The sequence below is a fragment of the Chiloscyllium plagiosum genome, chromosome 37 (assembly GCF_004010195.1).
Source record: "Chiloscyllium plagiosum isolate BGI_BamShark_2017 chromosome 37, ASM401019v2, whole genome shotgun sequence".
NCBI classification, from domain to species: domain Eukaryota; kingdom Metazoa; phylum Chordata; class Chondrichthyes; order Orectolobiformes; family Hemiscylliidae; genus Chiloscyllium; species Chiloscyllium plagiosum.
This window is the reverse complement of record NC_057746.1, coordinates 26938399-26963800: the sequence shown is the minus strand read 5'-3', so window position 1 is coordinate 26963800 and position 25402 is coordinate 26938399. Positions and strand designations below refer to the sequence as shown.

General features: G+C 44.0%; 1 protein-coding gene across 1 annotated transcript in view; it reads left to right on the top strand.

The window, feature by feature from the left end:
* LOC122541415 (N(G),N(G)-dimethylarginine dimethylaminohydrolase 1-like) overlaps window positions 1-25402 on the top strand; it is an 80393-nt gene that overhangs the window by 2078 nt on the left and 52913 nt on the right. The gene's annotated exons all lie outside the window — the stretch shown is intronic.

Genomic DNA, 25402 nt, shown 5'->3' with positions numbered 1-25402 from the left:
CTCCTCCCTCCCCCAATCACACCCACCAAACTAACCTCCGTACCCCCTCAACTACCCCTGTCTACCACTACCCATCCATTCTGCTCTAGGCTTTCATTTCCTACGTTTTTTACTTGATCTGTTCCTCACCCATCTTCCAGTCCCCCCTCTTTCTTTCTCCCTCCCTCCATCCCTTGCCACACAAGTAGCTCTGCTCCTGCAAAAGGTTAAACTGATTTGTTCTGACAGTCACTGAGGGCCAAGCCTGAGGCTTGGGTGATTTTGAAACATGACACATATTATTTTGTTAATACAGGGCGAGTCACTGGCTTCAAACTGTGATTCCCAACACCTGGCATGCTAGTTCTGTTTCGGGTGAACTATGTTTCTGGGATGTGCCATTTTGTCTCTTTTCACTCCAGCTGCTGGCTCGAGATATCTTTACAGTGTCATTGATCATTCCATTAGTTCAGCCAGGCAGGTATTATTTGTTTGTCTGTGTCTGAGTGAGAGAGAGAGTGTGTGTGTGAGAGAGAGAGAGAGAGACTGGACAACTGCTCTACTATGTAAAGCAACAAAGCTAAGCCTAATCCCAGTTTCTACTGTCAGCAACCTTTGTTAAACTGGATTTGGATCAGTGTAACACAGTGAGGAATATCTCCATGGGCTTGGCTGAGTGCAGAACACTTTTTATTTTGCCTTTCAGGCAATTCCTTTTTCAAAATCTCAAATGTAACAGCACAGAAGGTGGCTGTTTGGCCCATCACGTTTGTACTGGCTGTCCAACAGATCAATGCAAACTTGTCATTACCTAACATGCTTCCTGTGACCTTACATTTTCTTCATCCTCAATTGACTATGCCTCTGTCACACGCTTGGGTGGTAGGTTCCATTTGGAAAATGTTTATCTTCTGTCGACTTTGCTGCTTTTGACAATCATCTTCGGTCTGTACCCTCTGGTACTTTAACCATCCAATTATTATAACAATTTCCCCTCACCACTCTTCCAAGACCCTTCGCCTCATGATTTTACTCATCCTTGTCAAAGCTAGGAGCATAAGAAAATGCTGCTGTAGGAAAGATATTGGAGAAAGTGAGGACTGCAGATGCTGGAGATCAGAGTCAAAAAGTGTGGCGCTGGAAAAGCACAGCAGGTCAGGAAGCATCCGAGGAGCAGGAGAGTCGACATTTCGGACATAATTCCTTAGTCAGGAATGTTGTTAAACTTGTAAAGGTGCAGAAAAGGTTTGCAAGGATGTTGCTAGAGTTGGAGCAAAATGGGGAGGCTGAACAGGCTAGGGCTATTTTCAGCGTCAAAGGCTGAGGCGTGACCTTATAGAGGTTTATAAAATCATGAGATACACTGATAGACTGAATGGCCAAGATCTTTTTCCCCAGAGTGGGAGAGTCCAGAACTGGAGGGCATAGGTTTAGCATGAGAGGGGCAAAGTTTAAAAGGGAACTAAAATGCAACCCTTTCATGCAGAGGGGGGTGCATGTATGGAATGAGCTGTCGGAGGGAGTGGTGGAACCTAGTGCAGTTATAATGTTTAAAAGGCATCTCAATGGGTACGTGCACAGGAAGGATTTAAAGGGATATGGGTTTAATGCTGGCAAACAGGACTAGATTAATGGTGGCTCAGTGGTCAACACTGCTGCCTCACAACAACAGGGAACCAGGTTCAATTGCCTTGAGTGACTGTGTGGAGTTTATATGTTCTCCCCTGTGTCTGTGTGGATTTCCACTCGGTGCTGTGGTTCCTCCCACAGTTCAAAGATGCATTGGCCATGGTAAATTGCCCATAGTGTCCTGGGATGTAGAGGTTAGGTGGCTTAGCCATGGAAAATGCAGAGTTACAGGGATAGGGTAGTAGGGTGACTCTAGTTAGGATGCTCTTCAGAGTCAGTATGGACTTGTTGGGTTGAAGGGCCTGTTTCCACACTGTTAGGATTCTATGATGATGATAAATTAATTTAAGATATTTGGTTGGCATGGATGAGTTGGACCAAAGGGTCTGTTTCCGTGTTGTAAAACTCTCGGACTCTGAGTAGGCCATTCAGCCCATTGAGAATGTTCTGGCAATGCCTGTTATTCTACCCATTCCCATAATATTGAATGCTGCTGGTAATTAGAAATTTCTGAATTTCCCCTCGAATGTTTTGTTCCTCAAGGACGTTACTCCCAACTGCTCCCATCGATCTTTGTAATTGAAATTCCTCATCCGCTCTTGCGGATAAGCGATCTTTATCTAGTATCTCTCAGTTCTAGCACATCAGCCAGACTTGAAGGACGGGCTTTCATGTTACTGAGCATGATTGTGGTATTAGACTTGTGCAGTTATGACAGGTTTTCCTCGTCCAGGCAATTCTGCAGTGTGCGATTCACTGAATTCCTGTCGTGTTCTGTCCCCCTCCACTGACCTTTCTGCCCTGCTGATTCCCACAGGTGGCGACTTTCTATTGGGTGCGTGGGAGGACAGAGATGATTAGCTGGAAAATTTTTCAGGACTTGCAAAAGAAAAGGAATGTGCTTGTGCAGATGTTTGGTGTCCTGCCAGATGTAGCTGGGCAGGCTGCATAACACTGACAACCCTGGGGAACTCTTCTGGCTGTGAATAATTCCAGATCTTAACCAGTGCATGTGGCAACTTTTTGTTTTTAAAACCTTTTCTTTTGCTTTTGTCCATCCACTGGAGACGTTGATAAATCTCAATGACTTTTCACGCTGTATAGCAGTAATAGAGCAAAAGTGAGGACTGCAGATGCTGGAAACCAGAGTTTGGATCAGAGTGGTGCTGGAAAAGCACAGCAGGTCAGGCAGCATCCGAGGAGTAGGAAAATCGACTTTTCAGGCAAAAGCCCTTCATCAGGAATAGAGGCAGGAAGCCTCGAGGGTGGAGAGATAAATGGAGGGGGAGGCGGGTGGGTGGGATGGAGGTAATAGGTCAGAGAGGAGGGTGGGGGAATGTAGCAAAGAGTACAATAGGTGAATCGGGGTGGGGATGATGGTGATACGTCAGAGAGGAGGGATGGTGGAGTGGATAGGTGGGGAAGAGAGATTGGCAGGTAGGACAGGTCATAAAGATGGTGCTGAGCTGGAAGGTTGGAACTGAGGTAAGGTGGGGAGAGGGGAAATGAGGAAACTGGTGAAGTCCACCTCGATGCCCTGGGGTTGAAGTGTTCCGAGGTGGAAGATGAGGCGTTCTTCCACCGCCACCACCTGACGCCTGAAGCAAGAACACCTTTATCTGCTGTGCTTTTCCAGCACCACTCTGATCTCAACCCTAGCAGTAATAGAGTGGAATTGGAATCATGTTTATTCAACATTACATCCCATCCATCCCACTCACATGGATTCCAGTTTAGTTGTCATTCCTCTGATTCACAATTGGTTGTTCAATTAACTAGCATCAATCTCCTGCGTGTTTTCCCCCCCCATTCCCCCCCATATCCCTGAAATCCATTTCTATCCAAATAATCATCCAATTCCCTTGAGAATGCCTCCGTTGAACCTGCCTCCACTACATTTCCAAGCAGTGCATTCCACATCCTAACTCCTCACTGTGTGAAAAAAGCTTTTTCTCATGTTACCCTTCCTTCGTTTGCGCATCACTTTAAATCAATGCCGTCTTGTTTCTGGAAAAGCTTTTAACCACCTGCACTGTCCAGCCCCCCCAATGTAAAGTGTTGCTTCACCTTCTTTTGAGGCAGATCTTTGTACCTGCTTACTTCAATCATCATGATCTTGAGTTCTCTGATCAGGGCACCTAGCAATGGTCAATAAATGTTGGCCCAGCCAATGATGTCCATATCAGAAGTAAATAAAAAACAAATGCATGAACCCACCTCCGTTGGTTACCACATTCTGGTGTGGGAGTCGAGCCCTGAGCTTCTTGCTATAGGCAGCTCACTGTGCCACAATCTCTCTTCCCTACCTTGTGCCCCTTCACTATTTATGCTTGAAGTCGCTTGCTGCAAAACGTTTTGTCATTCTTCTGAGCTGAACTCACTGAGCTAATTCAAAAACAGAAAGTGCTGGAAAAACTCAGCAAGTCTGGCAGCTTTTGTGGGGAGAGAGAACAGAGTGAAACATCTTTAGAATGTTCTGATGATGAGTCACTAGACCCGAAACGTACACTCTGCCTATCTCTCCTCAGATACTGCTGAGTTTCTGCAACATTTTCTGTTTTTATTTCAGATCTTCAGCACCTACAGGTCTTTGTTTTTATTTCACTAAACTAAAATGTTGAGTCAGCAAACAACTTCCATAACTGCTCTAGTTCCACTCTAGGGGACCCAGTTAGCTAAACATCTGTGCAAACATCATGTTTTCATTACCACTGAATCATCAAATGGTTACCCCCACAGAAGGAGACCATTCAGCCCATCGGCTTTGGGCCAGCTCTCTGCAAGAACAACTCAGCTACTTCCACAGAGCCTGCCCATTGGCATTTTAAACAATTTCCTCTTTTGATGATCGTTCTCTTTTGCAAGTTGTAATTGAACATCTTCTCTGCATTTCTTTTAAAATTAAGTTCTAATGCAGAGTTTTAAATAGAGTTTGTGTCCCTTTCTTTCAAGTAAAATGAAATATGCAAGCGAGCTGGTACATATTTGTGCTGCAGTGATTAGAGGGAAAGCAAGTGAGTGAAGTAGAGACCTCCAATCAATGTTATTCATGACCTTATTCATTGGTAGAGCAGGCTTGAGGGGCCAAATGGCCTACTCTTGGTCCTAATTTCTAAGTTTGCATGATTTGCTGCTATTGCCAACCAACAGATGAAACTTTTTGTTCAGTTGGAGGTAAACAATAACTTCTGAAAAACAGTTTGTACTCAAGTTTTTTTTTATTTTTATGATTAAAGCACAACAGGTTTCTGAGACAAACTGAATTTTCTTTTAAAATCATTTCAGGAATATAGGGGAGTATTTATTATACATTTCTATATCCAGAGAAATCCGTGTAGCTGGTAATCCAACCCTGCCCCCTCAAATTCTGGGTAATTGCGTCCACTCCATTTACCTTCTTGTTGTTTTTGTTTGAATATGCATTGACTTGGTTCAGTGGGGATTTGGAAGAGGCAGGTCAAATGGAGGTGTCACTTCATTTGTATATCAATTCCCACTTGACAATGTTCACAGTGCACTGATATCAGTGACATGCCTGTATGCAACTATGTGTATGAACAGACTGAGTTACATTGTTACATGTGGCGGCTGTGACACCAATGGTACGGAGGCAAGGCGTGCTGCTAAATGAAAGCATAACAGTTTTGAGAAGCTGCATTTGTGGGTATCTGTATCTTCAGAACAGAGTGATCGACTTATGTTACGATTAAAGTTTAGGGTTGATTGTAGAGGAGCAATGGTCTCCTCTTTCAGTCACACAATGCGGTATTGTGAACTTGATGTAGCTTACTAAAGTGCAATAGGATCATTACAGAGCTGGATCATAGGTGGGTGCAGACAAATGATGGTAATGTGGGATGGGAGGGAGTCGCTAAAAATGATTTTCTTCTCCCCATTACCTAGTTGATAAGCTGCAGGAATTTTGAATTAAGAAGCATATCGCCTCCGCGTAGTTTGTATCTGAATGCAGTTAAAGTTCCACTAGTGTGTTATCAGCTTACATAACATGGAGCCACATCAGCACATGTTGAAGCAATTCAGCAGGAATTTGGTGGAGAATTGATGCTAAGGAGCTGCTTAAAGGAGGAGCATGAGTTTTGGATGTTGCAGGACAGGGTGAGGTTGATTGCATTTGGTGGCATTACCTTGGTCACCAATGGTGGATCGATGAAATTACTGATGCTTAGAGATGTTGGAGGGGTGTGGTGCTGGAGAAGGCTATGAGATATGTGAAGGAGTGAGGCCATGGTGCAATCTGAAAAATCGTAACATGCGTTTCAAAATTTCGTGTTGCTGGACTGGTAGCTGGTTGTGATGAGTGAGTACAGGGGTGGACTCTGGGGTCTGGGACAGGGAGGATTGAGTTGAGAGCGGCAAAGTAATTTGGCAACATTTATATAGTTTCCACTTTGAAGGTCAGTTGATTTCTTGTTGACTGTTTGGATTGTGCTGATTTGTACGGAGTGTGCTGGACTTGTCAGTGATGGATAAAAGAAACTAACAGACTGCCCGTCATTTCAATCACTCTTTAAAAATCAATCTATTGCACATTCACGCTCCTCATTGGCTGTTACATGACATCTGCTTCTCAGACACTACAGCTTTTGAAGAATGTAGGATGCTATTCTACATAAAAAGACATTTCAATGAATGCTGTTTTCTGAAGGTTGGTAAGGAGCTATTATCATTGGTATAGTTATAGAAGTAGGTTCATTCAACCCATTGTTCAATTAGATCATACAGACCTCTGTGTTCAATCAATCTAACTGTCTTGGTGTTCTCTGTAATCCTTACTACTCTTTGCCTAGTGAGGGTCAAAGTGCAAAGTTCACAAGCGTACTTTGACTGGCAGGGGTCACTATATGTTATTAAGGAGCCTGGACTAACAGGGGTAATTGAGGATTTAAAGTCATGACCTTTTTGATTCTGTGACAGCTAATGGTCTTGCATTAGAGGTTTCCTGCTTTTTAAGCTTGAATATCTTTTTATTAAGTTCACTCCTGGGATGTGGGCATCGCTGACTGCTTAGCATCTATTGCCAGTTCCTAGTTGCCCTTGAGAAAGTAGTAATAACCTGCCTTCTTAAACCGCTGCAGTCCATGTGCTGTAGGACTACTTTGGGCATTTGTGTTTTTAGATTTTGTGAATGCCTCTCTGATCCTGTTAGCTTTTGTCCAACAACAAAAGAAAGCTTGCAATATAAAACTGCTTGTCACTGACTCAATGCAATAAATTGAACAGAACAATAGAAGTTTTTGATCTTCATTCAGATGTGCCCAGTTTGAGCTTAATATCTGCAAGCTAATTTCAGTAGCTGGTTGTCACCTTGGTCAAGATTGCAAATAGCGCCAATTTGGAGAGAATTTGTTGAACCGTTCTTAGAAAATACAGAACAAACATCAATAAAATTGATATCATCGTAATTTAATAAATCTGAGACCAGCAGATGGTGCTAGCCAAGGGTCATGGGGATGGGTCATACAGCCAAGGTGGGTAAAGATCGCCATTACTCAAGAAAGGTGGAAAAGGCTTGAAGGGCTGAATGGCCTACTGCTGTTCCTCAGAGCTTGGATGCCCACTGGTTAACTTGACTCATTCTTATAACTGCCTGCAGTTTTTCATTTTTCTGATCTTGTCTTGGTTTGTCATCGGGGTGTGTGTGTGTAATTTGCAAATGTGGATGCTTTGTTTGGAATGGTGCTCCTTAGGCGTGGCTTCTGCAGAATATCTCTGTGGTTGGATATTCTGGCATTATTAATGAAACGAGTGTTTGATGAGCAGAATGACTCACTTGAGAATGGGAGGAGCAGTGTGCAAACACACTGACATGGCAAAATGCCCAGGTTTGTGTCCGTAGACATTGTTGAAGGCAAATGGGCCTGGACAGAAAAGGCAAATACAGCTATGGGGCGGAGGTATCCACTTTTGAGACATCATTCCCGCTCTAGCACAGGGCCAGCAGTTTTAATCACCAGAAATAGCTGATTGTTCGGGTAGGATTATTAAGAACAGCGGAGCCCCAAGGAAGCTAAAATATGGAGCAAAACTGCAAGATTGTCACTAATCATGCGTTCAGGAGATATTTCCTCACCTACGATGTAGAAATTGCTACCAAACAGCGTGGTGTTAAGTCAACAGTGTGATTATTGGTATAGAAGAAGGCTATTTGGCCCATCCATCCCTGCTATCTGTAGACCATCACGCTCATTTCCCCAGCTCTAATTCCCTAACCTAGCAAATTTATTTGTTTCCATGCCCAACCAATTTCCATTGAATTGATGGTGGGTTACGTGCTTCGGAGAGGAAAGTCAATGCACTCAAAGGGGAAAAGAGTAAGTCGATGGAATTGACGGTGCAGCGTAGGTTCCTTGGGCCAGATGCCTGTGTGTGTTCTGTTAACTTAGTAGTGAGAAGATGAAGGGAAGCTTTGCATTTCACAATCTGTCAATAGGAAAGGAAGACAGCGCAAAAGGGTTTCATTGTATGCAGTCCTGTGAGAGATTCAGGGAGCCACTCTGTCCTCTCGCTGTGACAAGTCTTGAATGAAAGCTTTTCATTTCACTTGTGCCTGAATAATGCAATTCCGCCTGAAATTGTTTCTCTTGCAAGATCGGAGTTGATGGCAGACGCACTCCCATAAAGACGACTTTGTGTATACTCAAGGGTCTGCCTTTTTCTTCCTCCACCCAGTGCAGCTTCTTATTATTTCACTGTCGTTCAGTGCCTGGCTCAGATCCAGAATTGGTTAAGCAGAAGATTGGAATTTTGAGTGTATGGACTGGGCATTTGTGCCTGCAGCAGAAATCGGTTTGACCTCAGACCACCCAGTTCATTTGGGGCGCACCAGTGGAAATTCAACTTCTACCTCTAATCTAAGCAGCTAAAAAAAAGTGGTCAGGTAGTCTTGACACCTAGGAAGCTGTTCGGCATTGTTGGAACAGGATGGAAAAGTGGGTCATGAGACAATATTCTATCCATTGACATGTTTAAAGGCCAGGCAGCGAGGACACAAATGTACCCCTTTTTTTGTTTAAGAGGGTTGACATTTGGAAGAATTAAAAACCATCGGTTCAGGCATGAGATTCCTGTTTAAGGCTTAAATCTCCATCTCCTGTGGCGTAATGTGGATTTATGAGCCCATGACGGATCCTGCAGAAGGAATTTTCATGTGGTGTTGCACAGAAGATTTACAGCATGAGAGCAGACCACTTGACTCGTCTGGTCCATGCCAATGTTCGCATTGTTACCCCACATTATCTCCACTTATCAACATGTTCCTTCTATTTCTGTCTCCCTCCTGTGCTCCCCCAGAAACGTGTCTATATTATTCAGCTCAAATGTTCCACATGGTTGCAATTCCATTTGTGAGGGCTGGTTGTGTCTATATTTAATAGCGACGTCCTTGGTCTACCCCGCCCCTTCCCTCTCTCTCCCGCCCCCCGAGTGAAAATACCTTCCTGTACAACCCGTTCAAAATTTGAAGGAACAACATCTGGCTGCCCATTCACCTCCCTCCTGAGAGGAGAACTGAAGTCTTTATTGATTTGGTTTGAACTTTTACCTTGACCTCTGTGACCTCGGCAAGTGTTTGGTGGAAGGGTTTGTGTGGAGTGTTGGAAGACTGACAAGTTGGAAATGCTCAGCATCTGGTTGCAAAAAAAACATTCTTGAGAGCCAGCATCCTCTTTTCCTGCTGAAATGGGGCCTACATTTGGACAGATTCCTATTGAATTAATGCTCTACCCTGTGGAAATCCTCACAAAATCTTTCTTTCTCTTTTAAAGATTCTGAAAACGCCTTTTCCAGTATTTTGTTTTTTAGCCTGCAAAGCAGCGCAAACATCTTTAATGAAATTTATTAAATTTAATTCAATGTACTTTTGAAATCTTAGTTACCGACTGACCTTCTGGAAATCCTGTCAGCAATTAGACCAGGAAACAACAAATATGTTTCCTCATCTCCCTACAGCAAGACAGAAAATTCCAGTGACTGAGTTTTCTAATAGTGCCTTGTCTGTCCACGATTTTTCATTTTAACTCAACGTCCCCTTCCAGAGGGGACAGAAAAATACAATGACAAACAGTTTGCTTTGTGATTTGAGACCATTCAATAAACCAGACTGAGAAACTAGTACAATGCTGTAGAGCCAGATGCACTGGTCACTGTGCCAATCATACTGCAATCAGAATGGTGTTATTAAATGGGAAAGAGTGCAAAAAAACATTACTGAGACTGGAGGGTTTGAGTTATAAGGAGGGGCTGATAGGCTGGGGCTATTTTCTCAGCAGTGTTGGAGGCTGAGGGATGACATTATAGAGGCTGATACAATCATAAGGGGCATGATAGGGTGAATAGCCAAGGTCTTTTCCCCAGGGTAGGGAAGTCCAAAGCTAGAGGGTATAAGTTAAGAATGAGAGGGGAAAGATTTAAAAGGGACCTAGACTTAAGAGGGTGCTGCGTGTATGGGATGCGAGAGGAAGTGTTAGGGATAGGTACAGTTACAACATTTAAAAGACATTTGGACATGTACATGAATAGGAAGGGTTCAGAGGGATAGTCAGGGGTGGCACAGTGCCTTTACCAAGGTTCAGTCCCTCATTTGGGCAACTGTCTGTGTGGAGTTTGCACGTTCTCCCCACGTCCATGTGGGTTTTCGCCGGGTGCTCAGGTTTCCTCCCACAGTCCAGAGACGTGCAGTTTAGCTGGATTGGCCATGCTAAATTGTCCGTAGTATCCAGGGATGTGAAGGCTAGGTGGATTAGCTATGAAAAATGCGGACTCATGGGGATAAGGTAGAGTGCTGGGTGGGATGCTCTTCAGAGAGTCTGTGCAGATTCAATGGGCCGAATGGCCTGTTTCTGTTCGGTATGGATTCTATGGATATGGGGCAAATGGGACTACTTCGGTTTAGGAAGTAGTCAGCATGGACGAGTTGAGCCGAGAGAACTGTTTCTGTGCAGTTTGACTCTACAGTCAAGGTGCTGTTGCAATGTAGCACCGTGGAAGTGTGCATTACGCTATCAGTCTGTGTGCAGTAAGTGTTACCGTGATGTTATATATAGCTGATGCCGAGACAGAGTCACTATTTTCCCAGGGTCTAACAAACTAACTATAAAAATATGTATGGTGAGAGAGTTTGTGCTGCTGAGGTTGGTATGGTGCCTGCAGGACTTGTAGGATAGTTTATTGAGAATGTGAGAGTGAAAATGTGCAGTTGATATATAAAAAGAGAACAATTCACATTATTAAAATAATAGGGACTGGAAACAGTTCAGAAAAGGTTCACGAGATTCAGTCTAGAGGGTAGAAGATATGGTGGCTCAGTGGTTAGTGCTGCTACCTCCCAATACTAGGTACCTGGGTTCAATTCCACCTTTGGGCAACTGGATGGAGTTTGCACATTTTTGTCTGTATGGGTTCCCTCTGGGTGCTCTGGTTTCTTCCCACCGTCCAAAGATGGCAGGTTAAGTGGATTAGCCATGGGAAATGCAGGGTTATCGGGAATGGTGGGATGCTAATCGGGGTGGACTTGATGGACCAAATGCTTCTATCCTGTAAGAATTCAATGAAAATCTTGCCTTATGAAGAGAGATTGAACAATTTAGGCCTATACTCAATAAGGCTCATAAAAACGAGGGAAGATCTAATTGAAGTATATACGATGCTCAAAGCAATTGACAATGTCGAGGTGGAGGAAACATCCCACCCATGAGACAATTTAGAACGAAATTCCCTAGCTTTAGACAAAGGGGTAGCAGATTTAAAACAAAGAAGAGGAGGTATCTCTTTTCTTGAAAGGTTGTAAATCTGTGGAGATCACCCTCCCAGAACGTGGTAGACACTAGGACACTGAATAAATTTAAGGAGGAGGTAGGCAGATTTTTCATTAGTACCGTAATGGCTTAAAGGGTTATGTTGAGAGACAAGAAAAAAACTGCAGATGCTGGAATCCAAAGTGGACAAGTAGGAGGATGGAAGAACACAGCAAGCCAGGCATCATGAGGAGGTGGTGAAGTCAACGTTTTGGGTATAACTCTTCTTCAGGATCTCTCCTTCAGGAGAAAGGGAGGACTGCAGACGCTGGAGATCAAAGTCAAAAAGTATGGTCCTGGAAAAGCACAGCAGGTCAGGCAGCATCTGAGGAGCAGGAAAGTCAATGAATTCCTGATGAGGGGCTCATGCCCAAAACGTCAACTCTCCTGCTCCTCGGATGCAGTCTGACCTGCTGTGCTTTTCCAGCACCATACTTTTTGACTCCACCTCCCGATGCTGCCTGGCTTGCTCTGTTCTTCCAGCCTCCTGCTTGTCTGCTAAAGGGTTATGGTGAGCAGATTTGAAAGTGGAGTTGAGACTCTAATGAGGTCAGACATGATGGTGTTAAATGGTGAAGCAAATTAGACAGGCTGAATTGCCTACTCCTGGCTCTGGTTCTTATGAACCACAAACTTAACCTTCTGTTTTAATAAACTGGGAGATGTGATAGATCTGTTAGCACATACTGTAATTGGAGAAAGCCTTGATTTGTAGGCCCTGAGTTTGCCTTGGTAATTGGAGGGAGCCAAACCGATGGGATTTCTTAGTTTGACGCTGCATGCAGTCACTAAAGGTAGAGGATGCTTCAGCCGCTCAATGCTGAATGAGTGAATCTTTGAACGTACAGTGCACAGACAGTGACGTTGGCAGGTTTGGGTGGGAGTGGCTCAATCCGCATTTGCCACAGGCAACTTGTGATCCAAGCTCTGCAGTGTTTCAGGTCGGACTTTTAGATTTGTTTGCTCAGTAATTTTAGTTGTTGTTGATTCTCTGGTCATGGAATATTCCAGGCAGCTGCTCTTCAAAATGCAGAACCATCCAGGGGGCAAAGTGAATTGAAAACGTTTGAGATCATGTGCTAAGGTCACAGCCCTCCAGACCCACGAGAACTGTGTGACATTGGCCCATCCAGCATTCTCCCTGCAAAGTGATGAGCCCTTCCGCAATGGCAGCAGGAACCTGCATTTACATAGCGCTCTTCCCGGCTCCTGGATTTCTCGGTAGTGCTGGACAATCCACGAGCTGCTTTGTTGCAATGTGGCAAAACTAGATTAGATTAGATTACTTACGGTGTGGAAACAGGCCCTTCGGCCCAACAAGTCCACACCGACCCGCCGAAGCGTAACCCACCCATACCCCTACATTTACCCCTTTACCTAACACTACGGGCAATTTAGCATGGCCAATTCACCTAACCTGCACATCTTTGGACTGTGGGAGGAAACCGGAGCCCCCGGAGGAAACCCACGCAGACACGGGGAGAACGTGCAAACTCCACACAGTCAGTCGCCTGAGTCGGGAATTGAACCCGGGTCTCTGGCGCTGCGAGGCAGCAGTGCTAACCACTGTGCCACCGTGCCGCCCACATTTACTGCATTTAATCTGCAGTAAATGCACGCTAATGCTAGTGTGATGGTGACTGTTTTTAACTGAGGGACAATTACTGTCTAAATCTAATTACAGTTTGAAAGGGAGAGGGTAGAATTGGAAGTGACAATATTTCAGTTGAATAAGGGGAACTATGGAGCTATGAGGGAGGAGCTGGCCAAAGTTCAATGGTGCAATACCCTAGCAGGGATGGCAGTGGAACAACAATGGCAGGTATTTCTGGGTATAATGCAGAAGATGCAGGATCAGTTCATTCCGAAAAAGGAAGAAAGATCCTAAGGGAGGCAGGGGTAGCCGTGGATGACGAGGGAAGTTAAGGACCATATAAAGACAAAAGGGAAAAGTATAACATAGCAAAGAAGAGTGGGAAATCAGAGGACTGGGAAGTTTTTAAAGAACACAGAGGATAACTAAAAAGGTAATACGCAAAGAAATAATAAGGTACGAAGGTAAACTGGCCAAAAATAGAAAGGAGATGAAAAGTGTGTGCTGGAAAAGCGCAGCAGGCCGGGCAGCATCCGAGGAGCAGAAGAATCGACGTTTCGGGCATAAGCCCTTCTTCAGGTTTATGCCCGAAATGTCAATTCTCCTGCTTCTGTGCAGGCCTGTTATCCATTATCTCCTTGTTTACCTACTCGTTTCATAGCTCTCTATCTCTCTGGGCTCCATCTCCACCTATCCACTCGTCTCTCTCTCCTTCTCGCTACCCTCTTTGACTTCACTGTAAATACCACGTCTCCCTGGCTGCTAACAATTCTGAGGAAGAGTCACCAGACTCGATGCTAACTCTGCTTTCTTCCCTCAGAGGCTGGTAGACTGCTGAGTTTCTCCAACAGTTTTGTTTCTTTCATCCTATTCAGTCTGATAACACTCCTAGGAACCAGCTTAGGAGCGAGTTTCATCGTGAAAAGCTGTTGATTACAGTTAAATACAAGCTGCTGCTGTGGTGTTTCATCTACCATAGTGAGGGTTACATGAAAGGTTACAGGGATAATGAGACACATTCGACAGCCCAGGCTGGAGTGTCATTGTCTCTCTGTCTCTTCTTCTTTGTCTCTTTCTTTCTTTCTTTCTTTCTTTCTTTCTTTCTTTCTTTCTTTCTTTCTTTCTTTCTTTCTTTCTTTCTTTCTTTCTTTCTTTCTTTCTTTCTTTCTTTCTTTCTTTCTTTCTTTCTTTCTTTCTTTCTTTCTTTCTTTCTTTCTTTCTTTCTTTCTTTCTTTCTTTCTTTCTTTCTTTCTTTCTTTCTTTCTTTCTTTCTTTCTTTCTTTCTTTCTTTCTTTCTTTCTTTCTTTCTTTCTTTCTTTCTTTCTTTCTTTCTTTCTTTCTTTCTTTCTTTCTTTCTTTCTTTCTTTCTTTCTTTCTTTCTTTCTTTCTTTCTTTCTTTCTTTCTTTCTTTCTTTCTTTCTTTCTTTCTTTCTTTCTTTCTTTCTTTCTTTCTTTCTTTCTTTCTTTCTTTCTTTCTTTCTTTCTTTCTTTCTTTCTTTCTTTCTTTCTTTCTTTCTTTCTTTCTTTCTTTCTTTCTTTCTTTCTTTCTTTCTTTCTTTCTTTTTCTTTCTCTCTCTCTTTCTTTCTTTTTCTTTCCCTCTCTCTTTCTTTCTCTCTCTTTCTTTCTTTCTTTCTTTCTTTCTTTCTTTCTTTCTTTCTTCTCCCCCCGTTGTCTGTCTCTCTCTCTCTCTCTCTCTCTCTCTCTCTCTCTGCATAGAATCCCTACAGTGCGGAAGCAGGCCATTCGTCCCCTTGAGTCTGCACTGACCCTTGCCCCTACCCTATATCTGTAACCCTACATTTCCCGTGACCTGCACATTCCCAGACGCTATGGGGCAATTTAGCTTAGCCAGTCCACCTAATCTGCATATTTTGGGGCTGTGGGAAGAAACCAGAGCACCCCATGCAGACATGGAGAAAGCATATAAACTCCACACACCCGCCCGAAGATGGAATCAAACCTAGATCCCTGGCACTGTGAGGCTAACCACTAACCCCCTAAATTCAGGCGTTCAACTCCCAGGGCCCAGTGCAGGACAGATGGAATGCTACACTGTAGGAAATTCCATCTTCCAGATCAGACATTTGAATTGTAGAGTTTTTTTTATTTCTCCCCCATTCCACTCCATCCCGGAGGTGCTGTGACCTCCTCCGAATGTGCGGTCTGCCTTTCGTGCCCCCCACCTCCAATCACATGGCCATTTTCCACCATTGACTAACGACCAGTTATTTAACTGTGGCAGGCCCTTATAGATGAGCTTGAATGAATTTCGCAGCTGTCTTCCAATGCACTGAAGCAAGGAATTCTGGAAAATTGTAACTGTCTTGACCTGAGAACTGGGCACCTACAGAGATGCTGGGAGAGAGCGAGAGACAGAGATTGACCCCTGATGCGATTTGTGGGGACCAGGGTCTTCCCATAGCTGTGCTCTCTTCCAAGACAGCAGTACACCTCACAATTCTGGCCTCTTTCTTTGCGGTCCTTGTCACTCCTCCACTTGGTGACCTTGAAGCATGAAGAAAGTTATTTTCCCCACAAATGCACAATGGCCAAGTTTGCAAGCTCTGAAATTACCTCCTGGCACCTCTCCACCTTGCATTCCTATTTTTAAGATTCTACATTAAAATCTGCCCTTTTGACCAAATCTAATATCTCTCTTGGGGTGGCTTGGACTCGGTGCATTGTTTTATAATGCTCCTGCAAAGTGTCTTGGGCTTTATTTTGTCTTTTAAAGGTGTTGCCGCTCCGTGGAGGTAAAGTCCTGTGCTGCAAGTAAACACGCACATCTGGAAAGGGGAGGTTTATTTTTATGTTGCACGTGCAAGGCTGATAGGTGGTCCCTGATCACTGCAACCCTCCTGAGATAGGTGTAGTGACGTGACTTATGAATTGGAACAAGTGTCGTCCACTTGGCTCCCTGATTCCTGATGAAGGGCCTATGGCCGAAACGTCAACTCTTCTGCTCCTGGGATTGCTGCCGGACCTGCTGTGCTTTTCCAGCGCCAGACCTTTGGCTCCTTGAGCCTACACCCCACAGCTCCCCAACGCTATAAGATCTTAGCTGATACGGGGTAGACCATTTAGGACAGAGATGAGGAGAAACTTCTTCACCCAGAGAGTGGTGGCTGTGTGGAATGCTCTGCCCCAGAGGGCAGTGGAGGCGCAGTCTCTGGATTCATTTAAGAAAGAATTGGGTAGAGCTCTCAAGGATAGTGGAATCAAGGGTTATGGAGATAAGGCAGGAACAGGATACTGATTAAGGATGATCAGCCATGATCATATTGAATGGTGGTGCAGGCTCTAAGGGCAGAATGGCCTACTCCTGCACCTATTGTCTATTGACATCGGGTATAAGTGCTCCACTCGTCATCTTTGTATTGGTACCTTGTGAGATCTTTTGGTCTGGATCTGTTTTAAGATGATTCTAAAAACCCTACCTCTTTCAATGAGCTGTTGGTCATTGACCTAACCTATATGGCTTGGCACAAGCTCAAAGAACTATGTTTCATTATCCGCTTGGGAATCCTGTAGCCTCTAGGACTCAACATCCAGTTCACTTTATGCCTGTCTCCAACCTCACTATCGTGCCCCCCCATAATCTTTCACCTGCTTGTTTACTGAGAATCTCTCTGCCTCTGCCTTAAAAAGATTCAAAGTGTCTGTTTCCGTCACCTCTTGAGGAAGACTGTGGGCAGCACAGTGGCACAGTGGTTAGCACTGCTGCTTCACAGCGCCAGAGACCTGGGTTCAATTCCCACCTCAGGCAACAGTCTGTGTGGAGTTTGCACATTCTCTCCGTGTCTGCGTGGGTTTCCTCTGGGTTTCCTCCCGCAGTCCAAAAATGTGTAGGTTAGGTGAATTGGCCATGCTAAAATTGCCCGTAATGTTAGGTAAAGGGTTAAATGTAGCGGAATGGGTCTGGGTGGGTTGCTCTTAGGAGGGTCGGTGTGGACTTGTTAGGCCGAAAGGCCTGTTTCCACACTAAATAATCTAATCTGACCTAAGACGGTTCTGTAGATTCTCAATGCCCAGTGAGGAGGAGAATTTTCTCTTCCTCTATTTGTGTTTTAAAGGAGTGGCCCCTTATCATTCAGTGGTGACCTCGAGTTCTAAATTCTCCCATCTTTGACACATTTAGCCTGTTGAGACCTCCATTATATTTGTGTATGGAAGAGTTGAGAGATATTATATGGGTCAGAGCTCCATTACAATGCTGGGCAAAGGGTTGCACCGCCAGTTTCAGCATTCAGGACTTTCCTGGAAGTGTGCCAGAAGTATTCAGCCCTTGTTTCATTGAGCACAGTATTTACGCTTGCGTACACAAATAGAATGTCCTTTCATATACATCTTTTAAGTGTTTATTGATATGGAGGAAGTGGTGGGTGATGTGAGTAACTGTGAGGACCCCATGCCAGTTGCACAAGGAAGAGGGGATTTGAGGACCAGTGGGCTGAGAAACTGCACCAGACATAGAGGGCATAAGGTTCAGGGTGAGAGGGAAAGATTTAAAAGGGACCTAAGGGGCCAAGCTTTTCACGCAGAGGGTGGTGCATGTATGGAATGAGCTGCCAGAGGAAGTGGTGGAGGCTGGTACAATTGCAACATTTAAAAGGCATCTGGATGGGTATATGAATTGGAAAGGTTTAGAGGGATCTGGGCCATGTGCTGGCAAATGGGACTAGATTAGGTTAGGATATCTGGTCAGCATGGGCGAGGTAGACTGAAGGGTCTGTTTCCGTGCTGTACATCTCCATGACTCTATGTGAGGATTGCAGGAAGCATCTTCAGGTCTCTGTGACTGTTTTGAATAGGTTGAACCACAAACCATGTATTGAAATAAAACCCTATGAACGCAGGCGTGCACATGACCAGAACGTACTGAGTGCTCTTTAAACTCTACATTTGAAGAAAGTGTGTATGTTGAATCATTATTCTTAGGTAGGAGTTTGATTTCCATTAGTTTATTTTAATCTCCGCACTGCTGACATTTCTGGTCAATTGAATGCAGGCAAAACTAGCGGATGGTGCTTTTGGTCACCGAAGCTTTTGTGTTGCTAATGCTGCTGATGTCTCTGACTTCCTTTCACTTGGCACAGAAGGACGCAATTCAGCCCATCCAGTCTGTACTTTTTCCAATTTGTTCCTCTCTCACCTTGCCTCCTGTTCTCCTCTGTGAAATCCATTCCTAAGATACTTGTTCCCAAAAACCTTAAATCTGGTTGCTGACCCTTCAGTTATTAGGAACAGCTTCTCTTTGTTTTCTTCATCCAATCCCGCACAATTTTAACAGCCTGTTCACCACCTCTGTCCTCAGGGGCATAATCTCATTTTCTCTGGTCTATCCACAGTTGTATGAATCCCTACAATTCTTCAAGTAGATCCCTGCAGCCTCTCAGCAGCTTTGAACACAGTAATGAAATGTGTAACTTGGAATTCTAAAATCAACAGTCAGGCATGCAGTCTAGATCTGAGAAGAACAACTATGCCAAAGTGTTATAATACAATGAACAGTATTCTGTACATTTAGGATATATGTAGAAGTGTTTATTTGAATTCCTGAGAACTGCATGTTTTTCAATGCCGTTTCCTTTGAAACAAAGGCCAATATTCCATTTGCCTTCCCAATTACCTCTGAACTTGGATGCTATCTTTTGGCAATTTATACACAAGGACTCTCAATTCCCTCTGTGCTGTCTGTTTCTGTTGTAATAACATTCAGCTCTTCTATTCTTGTCAAAGTGCATAATCTCACACTTTCCCATATTATAGTCCACCTGACAAGCTTTTTTTTCGTACTTGCTTGACCTGTCTATGTTTCTCTGCAAAGTGTTTGTGTCATATTGTCCATTTGCATTTTTGTGTTATCTGCAAACTTGGCTACTGTGCATTTGTGGGAAAATGTCTTTCTTCATGCTTTTTAGATCATTTTTACTGTAGAGAGAAGGAGCGAGAGACAACTTCTGCCCTTTTACGAAATCATTTGGCCACATCCTTCACAACTGCCAGTTGTTAAATTTCCTCATCCAAGTCAAAATATGTATTATAGAAAACAATTGTAAATAGAAGTATTTATTTCTACTCCTCCTTTTGACCCTTGATTACTTAGCATTATTTCTTCGACATCCTGGCTTTGTACTTGCTGCTGTAGCTCATAAAACATTTGAAAACCTGCATGTTCTTACCTGTATCACACCTCACTGGAGTGGAAAGATAAAAATTAAGTCCTATGTTTAAATATTTTCTAAAAGTTCATAAATAACTCCAATTTATCTGTCTTTTAGATCCACATTAATAGGAAGCACAGACCAGGTTTCTGTAGTTAAACAGAATTTCCATCCATTACAAAGAAACAGATTCTAGTTAGAAGTAAATAATTATGAACCATTGTCATATAACTTTTCTCGATAAAATTCCAATCCCCTTATAAAACTCCTCCTATACACATACAGAGATAAAAACATTGGTGTTATGAGTTGAACGAAAGCTATGAAGGCAGTTCAACAGCCCCTGTCCTCAGGGTTCACTGAGATGATTCAATACCTGGTCAGGATTTGCTGTTCATCAATCTCTCTCTTCCCCAGGAATTTCTCAGTTTCTTGGAGGAGGTGCAGACTGACTGGTTCAGAAATTGCAAAGTCTCTGGTCCCTGGTTAAAAGCCACAGCTTACAGCAAATACTGAGAAAATGAATGACCTATCTTCAGGCTTTAGGTACTTTTTATGTTGCATGAGAGAGAGAGAGAGAGAGAGAGAAACCTGGTTTCCCTGCTATCGAAAGGATTTTGTGAAACTTGAAAGGGTTCAGAAAACACTTACAAGGATATTGCCGGGGTGAAGGGTTTGAGCTATAGAGAGAGAGGCTGAAGAGGGAAGGGGATGTTTTCCCTGGAGCACTGGAGGCTGAGAGGTGACCTTATAGAAGTTTATAAAATCATGAGGGGCATAGATAGGGTAAGTAACCAAAGTCTTCTCCCTGGAGTGAGGAAGTATGAAATAAGGGGCCATGGGTTTAAGGTGAGAGGGGAAAGATATAAAAGGGACTTTAGGAGCAACTTTTTCATGCAGAGGGTGGTGCATGTCTAGAATGTGCTGCTAGAGAAAGTGGTGGAGGCTGGTGCCATTACAATGTTGAAAGGCATCTGGACAGATGTATGAACAAGATGGGTTTAGAAAGACATGGGCCAAAGGCTGTAAATGGGACTAGATAAAATTAGGATGTTTGGTCAATATGGATGAGTTGGACTAAAGGGTCCGTTTCCATGCTGTACAGCTCTGTGACCATTCCACTTTTGAAATCTTCTGGTCATATTCTTCATAACCACCGGCTGTTCCCCTACAAGCCAGTCACATAGTTGTTGCCAGGCAGAAGGCCTTTCTCACTGACAACTGATCAGATTACATTCAGTGTGGAAACAGGCCCTTCAGCCCAACAAGTCCACATCGACCCGCCGAAGCGAAACCCACCCATACCCCTAACCTAACACTACGGGAAACCGGAGCACCCGGAGGAAACCCACGCAGACACGGGGAGAACGTGCAAACTCCACACAGTCAGTCGCCTGAGGCGGGAATTGAACCCCGGACTCTGGCGCTGTGAGGCAGCAGTGCTAACCACTGGGCCACCGTGCCGCCCTTGATCACTCCACAGTCCAATCAGCTACTTTTTCACGGCAGAGTCCCACTTTGTATATGCCCCTCTTGCTAATTTGTCGACAAGGAAACTCCACTTACAACAATAGATTTTGCTCCAAAACAAAATGCATCAATCCTTTCCATGATCCTTGCTTTTTTTTGTAAACAGTCCCTTTCCCATCACAGTTCGCAACCAAAACTACAGAAAATAAAAAACCTGTTGTTGATAATCTGGACTGGCACTTGGGAGATCTGTGGACAAAATAATCCCAGATTTTCAGTTTTTGCATCCTATTTGCCTTCTAGACTTACTTTGATGTCCATTAGCCCTTTGCAAGCATTTTTGCAACTTCACAGCACCTGACCTCTGTGCAAACTGCAAGATTATCTGCAGGCTGAAACCTCGAGGTGACTTTGGTTGTGTGTTTTTCGGAATTGTGCCAGTGAGCTTGTATTCTCTCTCCCTATGCTCCTCACATTTCCTCCACTATGTAACACTTGCTGCTTCTCTGTCCCCTTGAAGCCTGTTACTGCCTTTCCTGATGCATGTTATCATAGAATCTTAAAGTGTGGAAGCAGGCCATTCAGCCCTTTTGAGTTCGCACCAACCCTCCAAAGAGCATCCCATCCACCTTCCCCATCCCTGCATTTCCCATGGCTAATCCACACAGCCTGCACATCCCTGGGCACTATGGATAACTTAACATGGCTAATCCACCTAACCAGCACATCTTTGGACAGTGGGAGGAAACCGGAGCACCTGGAGGAAAACAACGCAGACGTGGGGAGAATGTGCAAACTCCACAAGGCAGTCACCCAAGGCTGGAATCAAACCCAGGTCTCTGGTGCTGTGAGGCAGCAGTACTGACCACTGAGCCACCGTGCTGCCCACAAATAATTCCAACCTTTTGCCTCATCCAAAATATTTGAAGTTGTAACTAACACCAAACTTCCCCTACCTCACTCCTACTTTGCCCAAGGTATTTCAAAAACAGCAGAACATCACTGTATACCTAACACCACTACCCTTCCTACCAACCCCTCTCTCACCAACCACCACCTGAAAACCACCTTCACAGTCCACACCAACTCCTATCACTCTTTGTGTGATCAAATGGAATCTCTCAAGCTTACAAAACACTAGATTAGATTTAACTCCTAGAGCAGTTTAGTTGTATTTGGTGCTGGTCACATTTTTTTTTTAATGAGTCATTTCATGGACTAGAGCATTAGATGATCCTATCATCCCCTGGGTTATATTTTCACATACTTACCATTAAAATGCAATAATTGTGAATTGGACCCCAAAGTCAAATTACCTTAGGTCATCTTTTGAATGATGACTTCCAGAAGTCCTTCCCAGCATGAAGTTGGAGGATGTTTGATTTGCACAAGCTCTTTTCACAATCTCAGAAGGTCTGTTTGATTTGAGGTCACTGTAAACATGTAGAGAGGCCAGGGAGGGAGTTGAAAAAGAAGGTGAGATGTCTTCAAATCTAAAGCAATTTCATAGAACATAGAACTGCACAAGACAGGAACGGGCCCTTCGGCCTATAATGTTATGCAGAATGTGACTGTTTAAACTTATCTGGCGGCTCAGTGGTTAGCATTGCTGCCTCACAGCACCAGAGACCTCGGTTCAATTCCGACTGTCTGTGTGAAGTTTCCATGTTCCCACATGTCTGCATGGGCTTCCTCTGGTGTTCTGGTTTCCTCCCACAGTTATAAGATGTGCAGGTTAAGTGGATTGACCAAAGGAAATGGGGTGGGCCTGGGTGGGATGCTCTTTGATGTGGACTGAGAGTCATAGAGATGTACAGTACAGAAACAGACCCTTTGGTTCATCCTGTCCATGTTGACTAGATATCCCTACCTAATCTATTCCCATTTGCAGACTTGGCCCATATTCCTCTAAACCTTTCCTATTCATGCACCCATCCAGGTGCCTTTTTAAATGTTGAAATTGAACCAGCCTCCACCACTTCCTCTGTCAGCTCATTCCACACACGTATCACACTTTGCGAGAAAACAGTGCCCCTTAGGTCCCTTTTAAACCTATCACCTCTCACCTTAAACTATGCCCTCTAGTTCTGGACTCCCCCCAACCCTGAGGAAAAGACCATGTCTATTTACGCTATCCATGCCCCTCATGATTTTATAAACCTCTGTAACGTCCCCCCTCAGCCTCCCACGCTCCAGAAAAAACAGTCCCAGCACATCCAGCTTCTCCCTATAGCTCAAACCCTCCAACCCTTACAACATCTTTTCTGAATATCTTTTGTAAACCTTTCCTGAATGCTTTCAAGTAGGAGAGAACCTTTCAAGTTTCACATCATCCTTTCTAAAGGAGGGAGACCAGAATGACACAATATTCCAAAAGTGGCCCAACCAATGTCCTGTACAGCCGCAACATGACCTCCCAACCCTGACACTCAATGATCTGACCAATAAAGGAAAGCATACCAACTACCTTCTTCACTATCCTATCTACCTGCGACTCCACTGGATGGGCTGAATTGCCTGCTTCCACACTGTATGATTCAAATTTAACTGATCCATTCTGCCTGCTCTTTATTCAAATACTCATCTAAAAGTCCCTTAAACGCCCCTATGGTTATCTGCCCTCACCAGGTCGTTTAGCATATAGGTCCCTGTGATCTTTGGCCATCAAAGACGGCCACCAAACTTCGAGGGATTTTTGCTGTTGTTGTGGCCTTGAAGATTGATTGATCCTTGTCTCCAGATCTTGGGTGGAGAGGTGATTGGGAGTGATTTATTACTGCTGGTAGTTTTGAGTGATCTCCAGTGAGAGGTGTCATGTCCATTTTTTTATATAAGAAAGTGATTTGTTCATTGGAGAGATTGGGTGGGGAGCACCAGGCGTGAGTTGAGTGTAATGCATCATTGCTTTACAGTCAAACGTCATGTTATTTTTAAAATATTTAATTATTTACCGCTGAGAGACACTTCAGTCGCTCTCCTGGTTAAGTATTTCCACTTAGAAAGATTGGTTCTCATTTGTCCTTTTCTCTCCCCCCCCCCCGCTTTAAGAAGCACTCCAATCCATTTAAATCTCACATTCCCTTGAGATCTGCCACCCTGGGGCTGGTTTTCCTTCAGTGACTCGATTGTGAAGCATTAACATTTACCAATTTGCCGGTCGGTAGTCGTGGCAACGGCAACCGGGCCTGAAATCCTTTGCCTTATTGTTCATAGCTGCCTCCTGACCTCTGCCTGCACTCTCTATGGTTTTTTAAAAGAGTTTTTTGGGGGTCCCCGGTCACTTACCTCACAAGCCAGACTGCAGGGATTTTTTTTTACCGAGGGAGTGATTCGCCCAGTGTACTTTCATAACCACCTAACTGTAATTGGAGACTGAAGTTTCTGAGTTTGTGCAGTCATTACTTAAAATTATCACATCAGCCATCAGCCCTTTTAAATTCTTCCGTTTCAAACATTTGCCTCTGCTTCTGATTCACTGGCCGTACATGCCCTTCACATCTGGCACCAATGCAATATTGCCAGTAAATCTCCAGGAATGCCCTGGGGTCTTCCAAGGTTCACCTCCGTGGAACTGCTGCAAGCAATCACTGGCAAAAATATTTGCGCTCATGAGGATTAATGTAATGAAAACTTGTTTTGAAGTTGTTTTTTTAATAAATAACGCTGTGCTGGCTTTTGAAAAGAAATGATTGGAAGTTGGTTGCAAGAGGTATGTGTGTGTGGTTTTCAGATTCTTGACTGAAAAACTCATTACCTGGGTAATGGACTGTTTTATTAATGCTTTGCATTAGGGTTGACAAATGTGATTAAACCTGTTCCTGGAGGTTTAATCCTAAACCAATCGGAGACCAAAAAAGATTGAAAGAGGTGGTGCACGGCTATCGCTCAAGTTGCCCTTTCTTCACCCCTCTTTCCAATATCATATCTGATCAAATGAAGTGGTGGTGTAGAGGACTAGTGTTAGGAACCTCGGGGGCTAAGCACTGGGGGAGATAACATCTCAAAGATGAAATTTGAATTTAGTACAAAACTGGAATTATGATGTTAGCCAAAGGGTGATCGTAAAACCATTGTTGAATTCTGTTGAGAAAACTCATTTACATAGAACACAGAATAGTACAGCACAGGAACAGGTCAAAATTAAACTAATCTCTTCTGCCTGTCCTTGGTCCATATCCCTCCATTCCTTGCATATTCATGTGCTTATCTAAAGGTCCCTTAAATGCCCCTATCATATCTGCATCCTCCACCACCCCTCCGAGCACATTCCAGATGTCTATCACTCTTGTGCAAAAAAAACTAACTTGCCCCTCACATTTCTTTTAAACTTTCCCCCTCTCAACTTAAAAGCATGCCCCTTGGTATTAGACATTTCAACTCAGGGTTGACAGTCAGAATCTTTTTCCCACCTAACCTGTGTGTCTTTTCACCGGAAACGGAGTACCCTGAGGAAACCCACGCAGACACTGGGAAAATGTGCAATCTCCACACAGACATGTCACCCAAGGCTGGAATCAAGCCAGGGTCCCTGGCGCCATGAGGCAGCTGTAAGCCAATGTATTGCCTTTCAACCATGTGTAGTTGCTTGGGTCTTGCCATTTGTTGAACTTCTCTCTTTTGTAATTTGGGTGTTGCTGGAAAGGGCACCGCTGGAATACTGTGAACCGTTTTGGGCCCTTTATCTAAGGAAAGATATATTGCCATTGGAGGCAGTCCAGTGAAGGTATGGTGTGACTGTTTCTATCAGGAGCAG